Genomic DNA, 17752 nt, shown 5'->3' on the forward strand with positions numbered 1-17752 from the left:
TGGGGCCTTTGAAGGCTTCTCGCTCATTTGCTTCAGTTTCGCTCGCCTTTCAGCCCCAGTGTAATTTAGGGCTAAGAGAAGCCCATTAACCCTGGGCCACATTGTGTGCTTGGGGAAAGTGTCCCGGGAGGATGGCGCAGCCACTCAGAGTTGCCTCACACCCGTCTCCCGAGTCCCCGCAGCATTTACGACTGTGAGTAATCTGCTTGCAGGATGTTCTATTTAATGAACAAAGAGGCCTTTAATCGTCCCCCATCACGCATTCAGAGATGCGTCGCGCCTGTCGAGAGCGCTCAGGAATATAGTTAGTAAATCCTGACGGTTCTCTCGCAGGCTTTGCATACATTTGGGCGCCTGTACCCCGCTTCCCCCAGAATGCAGATTGCTAAGGTTGTCTCCCTGCCATCCTTGCAGGATTAGGGCCCCAGACTGCATTGGCTGCACCCCCACCATCCAAAGGGATGCTCAAGGACTTCAGTAGCAGCCAGGATGGAGCTCTGTGCAAGACTTGTGCCCTCAAAGCTCACAACCAAATATAATTAACATGCCCAGCTGTAACTCTAGTGGAGGAACATGAATGAGTGAAAATCTGACAGATGAACTTCCACACATTCAAAAACAGAGGCTCCCAGGGGCACCTTGAACTGTCCATGGAGGCCCCGCAAAACCCACTGCCTACCAGTGCCGACCCAGGCACTGCTGCCGAGGACAGCAAATGCCTTCACAAGCACAAAAACGCATCTCTTACTTCCAAGAGCAAAGATGAGCCAATCCAAAACCCCAGTTATAGCAGAGCTGAACAGGGATTGTTTTTGAAGTGTACACGCACGCAGAGGAAGGCCAACAAAACAGCAACTTTCATCATCTTCCCTGACCTGGAGAGACTCCCCCCCCATAGTCTCCGGACAAGTTTCCCAGGCAGATGTTTTGCTCAGAAGGCCCCCTCCACCGAGGACGCGCATCCCCCGCCCTCTCCCGTGCTGTGTTGTGCTTGCCCAATGGGTGACAGCAAAGACAACAGAACCTCGGTCCACAGTGCAACAGCCAGCATGAAAAGGAGGGAGCTGGACGCAAACGCCTCCAGATGAGAACATCTCATCTTCAGCACTTCTCCCAGTATGGTGGATCCCTAGTTTAAAATATTAAATGGCTGCATGGGAAATCAGGATTTCTGACAGAAATGTTTAAAAAAAAGCCTAAGGATATAACCCACTCTCTTGGAGGCTGCTGAGAGAGAGAGAGAGAGAGAGAGAGAGAGAGAGAGAGAGAGAGGAGAAAGAAACGGTTTCCAAAGAGTGAAACATGATACAAGTCTAAGCCAGGAAGACTAAATATACTTAGAAATAAACTAAATATTACAAATCCCTAAAAACAAAGATGATGTCCCATAACTCCTAGGAAGAAGTGAAAAAATTTGAAGATTAAAAACTAGAAAAGTTGAGAAATATGTAGAGGAGTTTCTCTATGCAGTTGATAGTTATAAAGGTCATGAACTGATTATGACAAAATGACATGTCTAACGTTTCCAGCATTCCACTTCTTCAGACCTCCTGGCTGGTAATCTCATATTCTCGACACACATGGTCAAGGACAGTTGGCTGGAAAGCTCACCTACTCCTATAGCAGCCTGGTGCCAAAGTGGCAAAGATTGTTTGGAGATTGTCAATGAGCTAGAAATCATTTGTTACATAAAAACTGCAGAATGTCACATCAGGGGAGGAAAAAAAAAATTACATAAACTGCTTAAAGAGATATTTCTTTTACTTAACAGTCCCCTGACAGCTGCTTTGATAAGGCAGACTTCATTAAAACGCAGAAGAGAGACAGGCAATCGAGAACGAGCGAACGGGGGGCTGGAGGAAAAAGGTCAAAGTCTTTCAGATGAGAACAGAAATGACGTGAGAGGAGGAAGCAAGCACAACTCCCCGCCAAGGGATGAATGCAGGAAGAGGAATGAGAGCCTCCTCTTCAAGGGCAAGAGGAAGGGGGTTCCTCTGTTCTTCTTCCATGGTGACTGTGTGTGTGTGTGTGTGTGGGACAATTAAAAAGATAATTAGGAACTTTTAATAGAACATTCACACTGTGAAAGCCAAAAGAAATATAAGCATGTTAGTACTGAGAAAGCTTTAGGTCTATTCAGAAAGCAATGATCATACATCAATACGACCACAGACAGGAAACGCACCATTGTTCACTACAGCAAACAGCACTTCTCCTTTCCGGGGAGTTAAGTAACGATACAGATCGGAGGATCGATTCTGTAACACCCGGCCCTCCCCAGTGCTTTTGAACCCCACTGTTTGTTTGAAAGACGAGCAAAAGCAGAGCGACTTCAGCTTGAGCAAACATCCATTTTGCAGGCACCCGCCGGGCCTCAGGTGGAGAGAGAGGCCCAGGTCGTTAGCCCCATTTATACACACTGACACATCCGCGCCTCTCAGCATGTCAAATGCCATTTCCACAGACAGTTTTGAAAGGAGTGGCACGTAACTGCTTTTTAAAGTTTGTCCTTTAAAACATTTAGATGTCTTCTGGAAAATTCCTCACTTTCAAACCCATCAGGGAGGGGCTAAAAGGCAAAAAAAAAAAGAACAAACATCAACTCTGAAAAGGCCGATGTTCTGACTACCTTCGCAGCAGCGGCTCTGGAAATTACCGGCCTGACAGCTTAAGGATAACCAGACTGTTCGGCTCCAGTCAAATGAGACGTCGCTGGGCAGACGGGGCAAGGACAAGGAGCCAGGGATGTTTAAGGCTGTACCGGTGAGATGTTTGCTCAGCTGCTTCTACTGCGGAGAATAAAGAACGCAGGTATGCGCTTTCAATAATGCCAGTCGATTCACAGGGGTTTCAACCACATAGCACTTGCAGTAACAGGATTCCAAAAATTAAAAGAATCATCGTCCGCACAAAAACACAGGCTGAAGTTTGTCAACCATCATCAAGTGTTGATTTAAAGCAATAAGCAGGCTGTGAAAACAACATACGGCAGTCCTCGCAGGCTAAGTATGAGTGGCAGGAACGGTGCACGTACAACACCTACACAAAGGCAAGCACCAACACTGGAACATGGTCCAGAAACTGCTTGTTTCACAGATTTTTTCCCCCCCCTGCCCTCACACTAGTGCAAAGCCAAGAATGTAGAAAGTGAGGGTCACACCATTTGTCACTCACACACAGGGTAGGAGATAAGAGCTCTTCTTCATTCTCCTCCAAGATAGAGGTTAATAGAACAAACGTGATCAAATCTGGCCTCTCACATCTGCCATTTCGAATGTTGAATCACAACAGGCACGTCTACATAGGCACGCCAACAAGAGAAAATAATCTTGAGCAGCCTTATCCCCAAACCCAGCTCCCCACGAGCACCATGGGGGCCTGAGGACCCCTGTAAAGGAACATTCCTCTGTGTTGGCTGTGCAGGGGCACGCAATGGAGAGGGACAAGCCCACCACAGCACACACAGGCAGGTGGAGAATGGGGATGAGAGCCAAAGGATAAACACCCTTCCTAAGCCAGAACTATGGTCCCATCATCTGGGTTAAATGAAACCGTTGAAACATCGACAAGAAAACGGTGAAAACAACTTTAACTCGCGGCCCCGATTTCCATAATGGAAATTTATAAAACTGCATTAACAAAACTAGAAAAAGTACCAAAAGTAGAGCACAACATCAGCCATGCTTAGACCATGCTGAAACAGACATTTAGCAATGTCTTTGATCTACTCTCCCACAAATATACGATCAGCCTGTTTTTAAGCAGCCGCAGGGCTCCATCCAAAAAGCTTTTACAGCAGCCTCTAATTTCCACATGGTCAAGGTGTTTCTTATCTACAGCAGGAGGGGAGGACCATGTTCCTGCGATTGTTATCCTTCATGCTCAGGGGCCACTTGTTCCATTGGAGCTGTGTGAAGGGCAGACAGACATGCTCAAATCACACGCACCACTTCCAACGCCAAGGGCAGTCTGTTGGTGTTGAGAAGCCAAAGAACGTTCAGGTAGCGTGTGGATCCACTCACCTAGGGGGGTTTGACAAACACGTACAAATGTTTACCTCCTACTTCCAAATGCACTTCAGCAGGTCTGCTTTGTGGGGTGGGGGAGAAAGGAAGTACAATATGACCTTAAAAATACACCATTTGAAGCCACCTATATGAGAAACATGCTCACCCTATTTGCATTTCAAAAGGCGTAACATGCGATACCTAAATTATTTTCTTTTTGCAGCAAATTGGGATACCTATCAAACAGACCATTTATCCCCTACTTGACCAGCTCTCTCACATGCCAGGCCAGCCCTCTGTCAAGGTCCTGCCAGGGTTTACATTTGAAAGGGGAACTGGTGGGTGGAATCGCAAAGGACAGAGTAGTAGGGTGGCAGCATTGCGCTGCCATCTGGGACCAGCTCAAGGGACAAAACCCAGACCTCCCAACTTCAAGCTGTTTCATCATGTTAAGACTCATCCAAGTCAGGGCTGGAGTATCGCAGGGTGTAAGGCATGGGGCTAGGTAGGGTATGCCCTATACTGGTTGCCTGTCCATTGCAGGGCAATTTCTCACACACAGACACACACCCAGCTGTATAAATGTCTACTTAATTGTAAACACTAGCATTCAAACATTGCAAACCTCCTTGTACAAAGATGTCAACTAGTAAAAGTTATGAATGCTCCTGGCTAACGTTTAATCAGTGACAGTTACACTTCTTTTGGAAGAAGGACATTGAATTCAGCTGGGAAGACTGTGGAAAGGGAAGTGTGTGCAGGGGAGGGGGACTTTGCAATGAGAACCCTTGAAACAGGGACAGACGGTTTCATTAAAGAACTTCACGAACCAATGAAACCAGCTGTCAAAAGTATGTACTACAGTAAGTCGGTTACAAAACCCATACGGTTTCAGCTGATGACTGAGCAGGAAAGGAAGCATGCACTGCAATGCAGCAGCTTTCAGAGAAAATGCTTTAACACCTGATTTACACCTGGAACACTAGCTCAATAAAGCAATTAAGAGCTGCACTAATGCAAAAGCCTACTGGACCAGTGTTGGCACAGCTCGTCTCGATCAGCTGGCACCAAAGAGAATGAGAAATGATTGGGAAAAAGACAAGACATTCAATAAAATTAATAGGGTCTCATAAGCCTACAACAAAAATGTCCATTTGTTGTTTTTTTCCAGTGTAATAATTCGCTGTACACTCTCTGAAATCAGAGCAGCTCACAGCAGCTGACAGGCATGAGCTTCTTCCCAAACAAATGCAAAATCCACCAGGGAGACAGGGCGGTATCCCGATGACAACTGATCTGAACTGGAAGTTAAAACAGCTGCAGGACAGAGAAACAGAAGTGGAGAAGAGGGTTTATAGAAGAAGAGTAATACTATTGCCCTGCACAGGGCAATGACGACAGCAGAAGTCCACACCTGTGACAGACATCAACTCAACACACTGCATCAGCCCTGACCCCCAAGAACCTCAGATAACATGCCTAGTGCATCAACAACTGCAGTACCACAAGTCAGGTTAAAGCCCATCACTTCAGGCTGTTTGTTGGGGAGACGGTCAAAGGTGATCAAAGAACCACACAGCAGCAGCAGCAGCAGCAGCAGCACCAGCACCAGCAACAAGCCCCTCATGATGAAGACCCACTCCTTTGTACAGATCATCCAACCTTGCTGTTCCATCACTGCTGCTATGTGCAGGAGAGTCAGGCCAACATGCCCATCTCCACATTACACACACTTTTTAAAAGCACTTGTTTGAGAGACCAAAGGAGGATGACATACAGTGAATAACGGAAAAGGAATTACGCATCTGTTAGTCCTGATCCACTATATCAAGCTAGCCTGAGAAGCTGGCTCTCTATGAGGGCAGTGGGGGGGGTCAGGACACCATGCCTAGGAGAATTAGTGTTATCTGGGCACTGTCTGAATTGTGGTGTTAGGAGAGGTTCTCTGAGGAGGACACACAGTAGGGCTGAATTAGGGTCCAAGCCAATACTCACTTGTGTCACAAGCGCAAGGATGTGACACTTTAAACACCATACAGAATACTGTGGCCTGCTTTTGTGTTGAGGGTGACAAACGCATCAATCAGTGTTTCAGTCCTGTTCCATTTTCACAGAAACATTAAAAAGCATCCTTGTGAGAATGGAAGTCTGACAGCTAGCCAACAGTGCATTAATGGAAACTCAAGGAACAAAAATCCATACTCTTTAAAAATAATAAGTCAGTCAGTACATTTCATTAGCTGATTTTTATATGACATATTTAGAGAGGTATGCATATCAAAGGGTAAAGGGCACATGAATAAAAGTTTAATATTTGAAGGAAATTTTAAAAATAAGTTTGAGAGATCAGTCCAAATGCACAGCACCAAGACTACCTTTGGTTAACAAGTCTGATCAGGCAATGAGCCACGTCTCATTCCAAGAGATGCACGACACTTGTAGGTTGCTTTGCTTTCACTCTTCAGTCCAGTCCATCCTGTACAAGTACTGCCCTGGCTGCCCTTGTGTATTCAAAACTTTTGACTGGTACTGTAAATTGAACCACAGCTCTTAATCTAACCCTTAATGCCTGTCTGACCTTAAAAAGAAAATATCTTTTTACCAAGTCCAATATGGTCACAATGTTCTGAGGAACAAGCTTTAAATAACCTATGATCATTCTGAACAGCACACAGTGAAAAGGACCAGAAATGAAAGTGGCTTCTTCTGTTATTTCTAGATGGGGACACAAAGTCTTGAAGGATCAGAAGCTATACAAGGCGGAAGACGCACGCAGTAACCATACGACCTGGGTTATCAACGTACCACCATTCAAACGTTGTAGGAAAGCAGGTCTTTTCCGTGCAGCGAAGTGAGGCGATCGGGAATCTTCCGCAGACTCGGGAGGACCTTTGAACCGTCTCAACAGGACTCACTAGATGTGGAGAGAAGAATTCTCTTTTTATAACATGAGCAGGAGACAGATAACTTGTGTTTTCCCCTCCGGTGCTCAATAACATCTCTGTGCAAAATTTGGCTCTACAGACAGGAGAGCAACTCTGGCACTGAGGCAGTGACAAAGCTGTCACAACACATCTTGCAAACGGTAAACTAATGGAAGCACACGTGAACTCCAAAAGAAATGGCTTCCAGAAACTACTCAGTGTGCCACGGAGAATTCCACCAATTTCTTCAGAGACACGCAGAAAACTTTGCAGACTACTTCAGCTCACTTTGAACTGCATCACTTTAACTACATTACAGAACCCCCCTGGAGTCTGAATGGAAGTTTTTTGCATCTTTAAAATTACGCATGCCGCATAGACAAGCTCCTCCCCCACACCATCGCATTGATTCCAAGAGCCCTGTAAACTTTCTCTGGCTACAGGTTTTATTGATCTCATATGCCTTCAATCCATTAAAGGGTTTTATATTCATAGCCCCCTTTGAGTTGGGGCTAAAATATAGCAACCTATCACATTTTTGCTGTTCAGACAGAAGCACGATGAGGGAGGTGCACTGCTGCTAATGGGCCAGACGAGCAGCTGCACGGTGGGCCGAGTCAATCAGAGGCTTTGCTTTTACTGGAGCACTGGGGCGCTTTAGGGCACGTCCAGCTGAGAGCTCCGGCCGGGTCTGTCAGGCACCGCGGGACCCTGGCCTTGGCGCCACACTCCAGGTGCCTGAGACAAAAGCATGACGGAGGCCACCCTGGGGCAAGATGAGAGCCAGGCACACAAAGATTGCTGATGGGCAGAAAGCCCACAGAAGGGTGAGGTTGAAACCCCAAGGCAAGGGGGAAAAATAAATAAATAAATAAATAAATAAATAAATAAAAAAAAGCTGGATGTAAACAGGCTTCACGACTAAAACGCATACATACTGAAGTGCTCTGGATTGCTCCCGATACTGAATGCAGCCTTCAAGGAAGAGACGCCTGCTTTGCCCACAACCTGCTCATGCCTGGTGCAGACGTTCACAAATGGAAGTCATCAGGGAAATGTTGCATATTATGTTCCATGAATTAATTTTAGCTGACACTTGTCTCTAAAGCGAAATGCAATGCTGAATTTGTACACTAAGCTAGCTTGAATCACCCATGTACAACAGTGATTTTAACTAGAGAAGTAGTCTAGGGTTATCATCTTGGAGTGGGAGTAGAGAGAAAAAAAGTACTACAGCAGAAGCAGGATTTTGAAGCCAAGTCTTTCAGTGCAAGACAACAGCTTTAACGACTACGTTACTCAATGGCACATCCTAGAGAGACCCATCTGCCGCAGCCTGTCTTCCAGGGCCAGCCACTTTTCATAATCAATGGTGAAAACCTTGCTTCAGACACCATCTTCGGGTCACTGTAAGAGTACATCCACTCTATCCTCAAAAACCAATCAAACAGGAAACCGGGCCAGCACATACCATAGGGATTAGAGCTGCTGCCTTTGGACTAAAAGGTTGCAGGTTCTAATCCCTCCCCATGATGAAATACCCTTGAAGAAGGTACCTACCCTGAATTGCTAATAAAAGTCACTACCCCCCCAATAAAATGACGAAACTGCGGCAAAACAGCTTCAGAGAAAAGCATCAACTAAATTAATAAATAAATGTAACTCGGAATCCAAATCCAGCGTACAGATTGTGTATTTAACCACACAAAACGGCCTGTTTGGAGATACCGCACAACCATGCTGCATTCTACCTTACTCCCGAGAGCCTTGTGACCAGATGAGTCTTGCTGGCTTTAATCCTGAACGACTTAATATTCAAGTGAATGTGAGAGCTCTTTTCCATCCTTCTTAATACTTCTCTCCTAACGAGCACAAAGACCCTCATTAAAGAAGTGCCGCGCGGCGGTATTAAAAAGTCTCCATCATCACCAGGTAGACTCAAGGCTAGGCCTTTTTCCACGGAAACCCGAGCCCAATGGCTCTCACTGCTCTCTCAATGCCTCCATGGCTCAAATCACACCGACTCCCCTGGCACCCGAACCCCCTCCTCTGTAATTAGCGTGCAGGAGTATCATCCACTTCTTAATTAAAGCACTCCGAAGGCCTTGGCAGAGTCCCCGGTGCCTCAACAAAAGTTAACAAAGTTGATATGAAAAGAGGACGGAAGAAGGGAAAAGCAGCACAACTTTAAAATGCAATGCAGGTGAAAGATTTCTCATTAGCGCTGAGTGCTTAGTCATGATTTTACAGCCTCCGTCCTGCGCGCTTAAAGTGTTTTATTGGAATTCGGATTCGTTATTGCTGGCATTTGCGTCCAAGGATGGGGAATTAACCGATCTCATGAAGCGATATCTCAAAGAGGCTGTTCGCAGAAGAGATTTCCCATACAACCTTCACCAAATAAAATCCTTCACAAGCACTTGAAAGTTTCTGATGGCAGATGCAAAACTGCTGAATCATCTTCAGAGTACAATGTGGTCCTTATCGTTCCTTAAAAAAACAGATAAAAACACAGAACTTCAAAAGAATCAGCAGAGCGGTGCAGGTGATTAATCCAAAATGACTTCTAAGCTACCCTCCAAAATCTTTCCTAGAGAACAGTTGGCATTACAAAGAGGACACAAAAATTATTAAAAATGTGCACACTGCAGGTGAGCAGTTCAGTGTTTTGCAATAATATGTTATTTTTTTTGACCCCAAAGAAAGACATTTCATGGTTCGGAGATTTGATTGTGATTTAGTTCTTGGATTTAGTCGTTGCACAGCAGTCACATTTATCCTAAGTGACAGATACCACTTGCAATTTTACAGGCAACTGGGTTTTTTTTTTTTTTTTTTTAATAAAGTACCAAATTGTGGTTAAGTACCTTGCTGAGGGGTACAGAATGAGCCCCAGTACTCCCCTTCCAGGATTTCAACTGGTTGCCCTCCCAAGTCATAATTCCAGTGCTATCAGACCACTACAAACACCACAATAGTTGGTGGTGGCAACACTAAGAACATCTTCAAACTGCTATGCCTTTCTCCTAGTCTGTGAAGCAGTAGAGACCCTGAAGCCCTCCAAGTGGATTCATTCCTGCCCAAATTGTTTTCTCTCAAGGGTCAGAATGAGCACACACAGGAATCCTGTCCACTTCTCCAATGCTCTCACTAAGCATGAGCAAACAAGTCAGATGCAACATACTTGGGGTGTGAGGTCAGCATGCAAAAGAGACCGAACAATGTGCGCCAAGCACGCATACTGCCAGACCATGGTCAGCAGTCCATTTAAATAAAGCAATTTAAAGTAGATTTCCTGGTAGGCTTGAGCAGGGGATGAGCAGTCACAGATGGGAACTGGTGCTCACACCATCTGCGTCCAATCCCCTCACCACCAGCCAGAGCCACCTCACCTCCAGTAATCCCCTCGGTGGTACCAAGCTGCCCCCACATCCGCCAGTGACTGACCTACACAAAGCTCAGTCAATCCGACAGCATTAGAGCAAACCGACCTGCTTTTACATGCCCGTCATTCCGAGTGAGACCAGCAAAAAGACGTACTCAATCGAGTCAGGCGGTTTGCTGAGAGTTGAGCGAGTTGGATATATCGCTAGGGACCTGGAAAACTACAGACATCCTGCTGCCATATTTCTTCTGCATTAATATCCTAACGATACTGAACCACAAATGTCGCTAGCCATTACAAAGCACAGGAAGAGATCCCAGAAGTTCTTTAATTGGACATCACCCACAGTCCCATGCCTCCAGCGATAGAGCAGAGCTGCCTGCTGGTGCTCTCTCCAAATCCAATGCAGTTTTAAAAAAATAAATAAATAAAAATAGTCTCACACCAGACCATCATACTGCATAAAGCGTAAAATCACTGCCTTCCCAATGCACGCTTGCTTGTTCGCCTTTCAATTAACATTCTTAGCTCAAAAGCCAGCTCTGATCCCCTGCAATTAGAGAAATGTCACATTTACGAACCATGAAACATTTAAAAGAAGACACAAAAATATGACTGTTACCAAGCCATGTGAGCAGAATGAAAATCAGTGCATTTCAAAATGGACTTTCAAGCTCGAATAACCACTTATGTTTTACATACTTTTTCCTAACCAAACTATAAACTCAATCATTTAAATAATCTATATATAATTACATGAATCAAAACCAACTGAGAGGTTTAATCTGATACAGGAAAAAATATCAATCGCCAACACACCAGAATACAGTACACAGCAGCAACACTTGAGTATGTTAGATACGTGATATTACAGTGTACAAAAAAACCAAGGAGCCAGGAGCTCACAAATGTGAGCAACTACAGGCATCTTGCATAGAGTTAATAGGAAACATCCACCAGTCTTATCAATGCAGGCTACATTGCCATATGACAAATAGACCGCTGTATCGGCAATTAGGCAATTTGTTTAAAAAAAAGTACTGTTTATAGCAGTGTTACTACTACAGACGATGCGCCATGAAAACAGTGCCAGCACCATGCTGTAGCCAACATCTGCAGGTGAGTAGACAGACTGATTCAATCTCTCCTGCGCTCAGTGTAACCACTTCCAAGACTGTCACGCAACACTGCATGGGAGGGTAACAAAAAAGGATTCACAGACCATAACAAAAAAAGGGCTTTACATCACACAGAACCTCCCTGCAGGGTTCAGGTAGACAAAAATGAGCACACACATATGGGCTGGCGGTAAGCCTGCCGCTTAGCAACAACAGGCTGCAAAATGCCCTTATTCAACGTTATTCAACTCCAAATCTTAAGTCGTGAAACAATTCAAAAAAAAATAAAAAGATCCAAAACTGAAATACAAACACGCTGCAGTTGGAAGACTTGGAGGGACTATTTAGTCTCATCTATTTCCACAGGAACAGCCAAAGAAAGAGGTAAAATACAAATCCTATCCAAGAAAAATACAAAACCTCGTAGAGCCAATTAGAACAACCAAACATAATAGCAGAAATGCACCTGACATAAGTAAATGAAAATATTTAAATGATGCACGGTTTTGTGCTCAATGTCATCCAGCTGCTACCCAGATGTGACTCTTCTCAGTGGTAAAAGGGCAGCCATGGATTATTCCATCAGCATAAGGCAAGACTGAACGCCTCCTTGTTAGGATCCTGAAATATAATGAGCAGAGCAGATTCAGACTAAACCTCAGAAAAACAGCTTTGTATTGAATGCACCAGCAGCTCATTAGCACTGGTTTCTTGGGTGGTTACTAACATCTGAGTCGGCTTGTAATTTCCTGGTTTACGAAGCTAGTGACATATTACTCATAGGTTACGGAACACCAAGGCACACTATTCATCAGTTTGAGGGCCAGATCTATCTGAAACTCAACAACACACACCATGCAACAGCTCCTGTAGGTATGTTGCTTCAATAACCTTTCACTTCAGAATTTAACCTGTTGGGGGGCAGCTGGTGGCATAGTGGTCAGAGCTGCCATCTTACCCTTGACAGAGCCAGCTTTGCATCCCGCTCCAACAATAGCACGGATCTGCTGGGTGCGCGTTTGCTCTGCTGAATAAATATGTTAGTCATTGTAAATACCTTAACATTAAGATGTTTTGGAGAAAATAATCTAAATTAATAACTCAGTCATCCAGTATAATCGAGATACACAAGTCAGTGGCCACTATTTTTTGTTGTTTAATACGTGATCTTGAAAAGACTCAAGACCACCCGCCATAGGAATTCATCTGTATTGAAATCCTCATTTTTTGAAAGGCCACTGCAGAGGACTTAAAGGTGCTCAGTAAACATCCTTAAATCAATGCTGAAAACAAAAGAATTCCAAAAATTCTGAAAGGTCAAAAATTAAAATTCTAGCAGAAGACAAAATTTAAATGGCTCTACAATAAATTAGACCACTCTTAAAATAGATTAAAAAAATGCAACAGAGCAAATAAAGCTTTATGATACAAAGTTGAACTGCTACATTTGTGAAGAGTCTGAGCATATCAAACAGCACAGGAATAAGCTGATAGGTAAATTTTAAGGGGAACTGATGCTCTTATATAACAAAAACTTGGAGCCATCACTTTCCAATCTGAAGATTCTGTAAAGACTGCTGTAGTGCCTTTGATCAAGGTACTTGGCCTACATTGATAATGTAGAAGTACCCTGCTGTATACATGGGCAAATCATTGTAAAGTTATGTAAACCTCTAAGTCACAAAGGTGTCAGTGACAAAGGTGTCAGCTAAATAATAACCATTCATGCTGTCAGTTTGAGCCGAAACATTAGCATTATGGAACTGTTAGATTGCCAAACTGGAACTGACATGACAGATGGTTGGAACTTGCGGAAAAGGGTAGAACTATAGACCCAGTCATGGATGTTTGAGACATGGATTGATGGAGCCTCAGGGGTATCTGCTAAGTCATTTGCACACAGCAGATAGAGGTGTAACCTTTTTCCAGTCTCAGAAAACAGAACAGCAATACCTTCTAGCAGGGTTATTTAAGTAAATCATAAAAAAAAATTCAAGAAGCAACCAGCTATGGCATGCAAACATCACTAGAGCACTTTAACACACAAAAATTAAAACTGTTGTCGAAGCTACGCGATTATATGTGGTACTTCATACAGTATTTACACATTATAAACTATGAAGGAAGAACAAAGTGAGACCCATTTCTGCACTTCCAGGATTTGACCAACATATTCTCTGCTTTATTCCTCCCTTAAACAAGTGGATTACTTTCCTGCAAATTACAACCATTTGCTTCCAAGGATAAGTAAATTAAAGGTCCATCCTGTCCTGTATGCATGAAAGTGGCTGCTAAAATTAAAGCATAGAAGGTACATAGTTCCCACTCTTTAAAAAAAAAAAAAAAAAAAACTATTCCCTAATAACAGAACTTTCATTAAGAACTTTTCAGAAGAATTTTATGTTTCAATGGAAACATACTTGACCGTTTTACTACCGTTTAGTGTGGAAAGTACAACAACGTCTCTTTTGCAAAGAAGGGGCAATTTCACAATTAGAATAACTCTTAGGCTGCAGAGAGATCTTAAGAGAAACAATTTTACATATTAAAATAATTAACGTTAAGGGTTTTTCCCCTCTGCAATTAAAGTTTTAATTACAATGTTATAACTATGGAGGGACCAGAACCATGTCACCTTACAAACAAGTTCATTAATGGGTTTGTTTATCACAAAACAATCTCATTCATCACAATAAGGATGATGGATACGTGATCACACAATCGATATATAGTCATACCCCAAGACGCTGGTTCAAGTAACAAGACTTTACGAGGAGTTTCAGTTAATATCCCAAGTTTGGCTTACGAGGCGTATCTTTGAATTACAAAAACAATTTAAGTTTTGCACGCCACCCAGCTGAGCACCACGGGACAAATGACATTTATTTAGATTTAGCAAGTGCTTTTCTCCAAGGTGACATGATTATTGGCTCATGTTTAACTGAAACCTTTACCTAAACTGCCTAGAATCATTTGCCTGTACAAACCAGAGCAACGTCGCATACGCAGCAAAATTTTGAGACACCAGTTCCCCTGAAATATATCTTTTCGACTTTTCGAGGGGAGATCGAATCTACGTCCAATTGTACGGTCTAGGTTCTACGAGACGCCACATCAACTTGTTCGCTGCCTGTCAACTCACTGGTATTGTTTTCATTGATTTCTGTCTTTTGCATTAAAGGTTCATGCTTTGTTCGTGTGTCAAGTGCAGGCAGACAGTCGCATAGTGGTAGGTAAGACAGAGTACATGAAGAGAAGGTGCCTCGGAACATTGCATTATATACAGTAATCAATCCCATTTTATGGCTTCGGCGATATTTTGCCAATATAGGTGTCAATTTTAGGGCTCAGGATAGAATGTTTACCACTGAAAACTTTTGGTACCAACTGCCTTCGAGTTATGAGAATTCACCTTACAGAGGGTTTTTTTTTTTTTTTTTTTAAGGAAGAGATTACCTTTAACTAAGGTGAATTAAGGCTAATCAATGACATTATTTACAGTATTGCAAGTGTACAGACATAAAATGTAGCATTAATGAATCAATCGGTACTATAATTTTTAAAAACATTTAAGAAAAAACCACACACACCAACCAAGATCTTACTCCTAGCGCTAATAACTAGAAAAAGTAGACAAAGGAGGACGTGCTTTAGGGTGAGACCGAGTCGGGGACCGAGGTCATTCAGCCAGGCTGGTGTGTCACTCACTGACAGACAGAGAGACGAGACACTGCGTCGCGTCCTTCATTCATGCCGATTCTCCGACGTACGATTCCTGTGACGAGCCGGTTCCGAGGAGCACAGCGAGCGACACACAGCTCTGCAGGGCTCCGCGACTCAGTGTCAGTCAGTCCCTGCCTGCGAAAAGTGACCGACTCACCCAACCAACCAACTCCTCCCTCAGTCTCTCTGCTAACGAACACTGGCGGCCACTAAACTAGTAGCAGCCCCCCGCGCCGTGTCTTCAGCTCGACGCCTCAACCTGCTGCTCTCTACAGCGCAAATCTACTAGTATCTAGATCTACCAGAAGAACGCTGCCAACCATGATTTTATTTTAGATACTGACGCGCTAAAAAACGAAGCCCGCCGACGACGACGATGATGAAGAGTCCACGTATTAAAACAACAGTGCAACTTGCCACACACCCAGTGCTCTTCCCTGTTTCGGTTCCCCTGGCGGTTCTTGCTGCTGCTGGAGAACTTCATTCCGAAATAGCCTTCACGAAGCTCGGAAAGGGATAATAGTAGGGTTTCAACGGCGCTCCAGGTTACATACATAGTAATCATACTAGTCTCGGTATGAGAACGACTCGCTGAGTGAGCGCCGAACTTGGGGGTTACGAGCCCGCCTGGCAGCGGCTAAGCACCCGGCCGGCGGCTAGCGGATGTGCACTCGCGGGCTCCTCAGCTCTGTCTGCCTGCCTCCCGATCATGGAGTGACTGGACAGCGGAGGGCTGCGTGGAATCAATTGCATTTTGCCAGGCTGCTGCTGCACCGCACCGCACTCCCACCTCTCTGATCTGCTCCTCCGCCGCCGGTCACACAGCCCGACCGCCGTAATTATAAACTAAAGACCCAAAATTATTAACATGCATATTACACACGCAGGAAGACGAACCGCTTACCCGCTCGTACAACGTGTCCTCTTCCACGACCGGGACCGACGGAGGACGCCGCGCGGCCTCGATAGCAGAGCGCGCTGTCGCCTCACGCAGCTCGCTCGATAAAAGAGGTTCTAGTCTGGCGGACCCACAACATTGTGGCGGCAGCCAGTGGCTCCTTGCAGCCTGAGGGGCAGACCTCGCGCAAGTAACGCGAGACAACGCGAGAAATGAGGCGCTCCGCCAGTATGATGGGCTTGGCGGAGAACGAGCGAAACCAGTTAAAACGCTCGGTGCAGAGAGCGGTCTCCAATCAGCCTTCAGCTTACCCATTTCCCCCCCCCCCTTCCCGCAGAGCTCGGTGACCGACAGGAAAATCAGCCAATCAACGGTTCGCTGCGAGTCAACCTGAACACGAAGTTGAAAGGATGATTTCACCTTTAGGGCTTCGTAAAAATTGTTAGGCGTTTGTTTTTAGTCTTATAGTTGAATTGTATTAGTACTTGTCTTATTTCTTAAGTGGTGTCCTCTGTCTGAGGAGCTCTCATTGACCATAAACAGTAAATATTGTACAAACACACTGAATTTTTGATAAATTATTATATACCTGTTATGTATGTGTATAGTATGTGTGCCTGTCCCCAGTATTTATCAAATAGCCTTCATTTCCAGAACGTTTTAAATTTGTCTTCATTTCAACAAAAAGTAATCAGTTTCTGCTGCAGGTCAAAAGTTAGGCCCAGTGACAGGTTTGTTTGTTTCTGTCCTGTTCTCTGATTATTTGTTCGGCTGTATCAGAAGCAGAGGCCGAATATGATGGCACTGGGAAGCCACCAGAGAGAGACTCCACCTCCCACCTCCCCACAATCCAGATTTTGCAGTCTGAGCTCCCAACACAGCTGCTGATTGCTACACAATCGCACCAGCTTAACGATGCGCCCCATTAGCCAGATCGCAATCAGTCACGATGGTGTCGTAGCCGCCCTGGTTCGTAGCCCTCTTACCTCATGCATCACGGCCGCCTCCAGAGTTCTTTATTAGAATCGGGAATAAGCACAATGCACTTGAGGGAGGGGTCTTAATTATTAATAATCCGCTGAGAATCCATACAGCAATCACGCGTACATGTTTGCGACAGGAATTCAGGGGAACGCTTCATCTGGTTGGTGAGGAGGAGGAGGAGGAGGAGAACAACAGGTATGAAATGTGCAGGGATGTGTAGAAGCACGCCCTGGAATTCTTAATATTTGCACATGGACTGTCTGAAGCAAGTCACAGTCGAGGGAAAGCAGACAAATAATTTAAACGCAACAAACCCAGTAAACAGCAAAACAAAAGAAGGGGCTTATGAATAATGAATATGCATAGCCTCTTGATTTCTAATGAATCTAAATATAGCTGGTGAGCAGAGCAGGGCATTTGAGGAGCTCATCCCCTGGAACCAAAGCCGGCGTTCTGTTTTGTGCTGGTGGAGCAACCTTGAGCGTGAAGCTTAATGTCAAAACCTCAGGGAAGAGGCTCGAACGATTGCTTACAAGGACTGGGCTATGTCCCTGGATACTTGCCCCCGTTGAGTTTTTCCAGCTTTGGCCACGGACGCTGACCTGGATGAGCATCTTCCCGGCGAACAGAATGACAAAGTAAAGGTCCTGAAAAACAAACACTTCACAAGCAAGAGAAGCGATCGCAGGCAAACTGCAAATTGTTAAGCTTGG

The 17752-nt window shown here is 44.6% G+C and overlaps 1 protein-coding gene across 2 annotated transcripts in view; it reads right to left on the reverse strand.

Annotated features, from left to right (window-relative positions):
- Window positions 1-17105, reverse strand: part of glceb (glucuronic acid epimerase b) — a 41337-nt gene extending 24232 nt beyond the window's left edge. Inside the window, exon 1 of one of the 2 annotated variants that reach the window (XM_018752512.2) lies at window positions 17042-17105. The gene's annotated coding sequence lies outside the window, so the exon portion shown is untranslated. Of the gene's footprint in view, window positions 1-16061; window positions 16215-17041 lie in introns of those variants that run through there. The other variant, XM_018752511.2, reaches the window with a different exon arrangement.
- Between the last annotated feature and the right edge of the window lie 647 nt (window positions 17106-17752).

This window comes from Scleropages formosus, chromosome 11 (assembly GCF_900964775.1).
Source record: "Scleropages formosus chromosome 11, fSclFor1.1, whole genome shotgun sequence".
Lineage (NCBI taxonomy): Eukaryota > Metazoa > Chordata > Actinopteri > Osteoglossiformes > Osteoglossidae > Scleropages > Scleropages formosus.